This window comes from Orycteropus afer, unplaced genomic scaffold, assembly GCF_000298275.1.
Source record: "Orycteropus afer afer isolate SDZICR_OR568_19922 unplaced genomic scaffold, OryAfe1.0 scaffold00010, whole genome shotgun sequence".
NCBI lineage: Eukaryota > Metazoa > Chordata > Mammalia > Tubulidentata > Orycteropodidae > Orycteropus > Orycteropus afer.
The window spans coordinates 23,326,661-23,328,256 of record NW_006921597.1 but is presented as its reverse complement, the minus strand read 5'-3'; positions in this window follow the sequence as shown (position 1 = coordinate 23,328,256).

The window sequence follows — 1,596 nt, the reverse complement described above, 5'->3', positions numbered from 1 at the left end:
TTATTATCATAACTTTTATCTTTTTTATTATTATTCTTTAGTCTTCCCTTCCCAGGTTCTAGTTTTCAGCTTTTTCTCTTTTCCCTGTTCCTGGTTGACATTTTTTTTTTTTTTTCTTTCTCATGGTTAACCTCATTCTTTGTTTTCCTTTTTTGCATTTTTCCCACTTTTTCCTTCATTATTCTCCTTCTCTATCTTTTATATTTTATTGCCCTCTCCCCAGATATTGCAAGGATTTTATTATTATTATTATTATTTATTTCCTTTTTTTCTTTTTTGGTTATTGTTCCTGGGTGATTACATGGTGTGCTTTTTGTCCATTCGCTTGTACTTTTTTTTTATGGTTATTCAATTATTATTTTTGTCTAACTCAGTGGGAGACAGCATTTGTCCCCATATAACACAACTACACCCAGACCTCCTGCAGCTTCACTTACTAAGTGAGAGCCAGGATCCCCTTCTCCACCAACCAATGATAAACAGAAACCAAGGAGAGCCTGACATACCATTAGCTGCTCTTCACAAACACTTAACAGAGATCTAAATACAAAAATGCCACTAAGTCTCAGAGACCACAGACCTTCACAGTCCACACAAAGAAGCAAGATAAAGTGGTAGAAACAAGGGAGCAGGATACAGAACCAGAACACATTCCTGGGGAAGAAGTAGCACTGGAACTCCCTGCTAAGGAATTCAAAATAATTATATTTAGGTATCTTCAAAGGATTGAGAGAGAGATTAAGGAAAACACAGACAAACCCTAGGAGAATTTTGGAAGAAAATACAAGAACAAAATGGCAAAATGAATGAAAAAATAGAAATGATTAAAAATCTACAGATAGAAATCCAGAAGATTAATACTAAATTGTCAGAAATAGATAACACATTGAAAAAGCAAAGGAGTAGAATTGAGGCAATGGAAGACAGAATTAACAAGACTGAAGACAAATACTTCTTTGGAAAGGGATTGTTCAGAAAAAAGATCAAAACAAAATGAAGATATCCTAAAGTTCATGTGGGATACCATCAAAAGGAATAAACTATGTCTCATCCAGAACAGGAACAGAAAAATAAAACCACTGAGAAAATTGTGCAAGATTTGTTGGAAGAGAACGCCCCTGATATGATGGAAGATGAGAATATATCCATTAAGGAAATCCAATGAACCCCAAACAGAATAGACTCCGTAAGAAAATCACTGAGATATATCATCAAACTCATCAAAACCAAAGACAAAGAAAGAATCCTGAAAGCAGCATGGGAAAAATAAAAAGTTACTTACAAAGGACAACCAGTAAGAATAAGCTCTGATTTCTCAGCAGAAACCATACAAGCAAGAAGGCAATGGGATGGTATACATAAAATGCTGAAAGAGGAAAATTTTCAACCAAGAATCATATACCTGGCAAAACTGTCCCTCAAATATGATGATGAAATTAGGAGATTTCCAGATAAGCAAAAACTAAGGGAATTTGTTAAAACCAGACTAACCTTACAAGAGATACTAAAAGGAGTCCTTTGAACAGACAACCAAAAATAGCAAACAACAACCGATCATTACTACACAAAATGACATAACCCCGAAACCACAGCTAT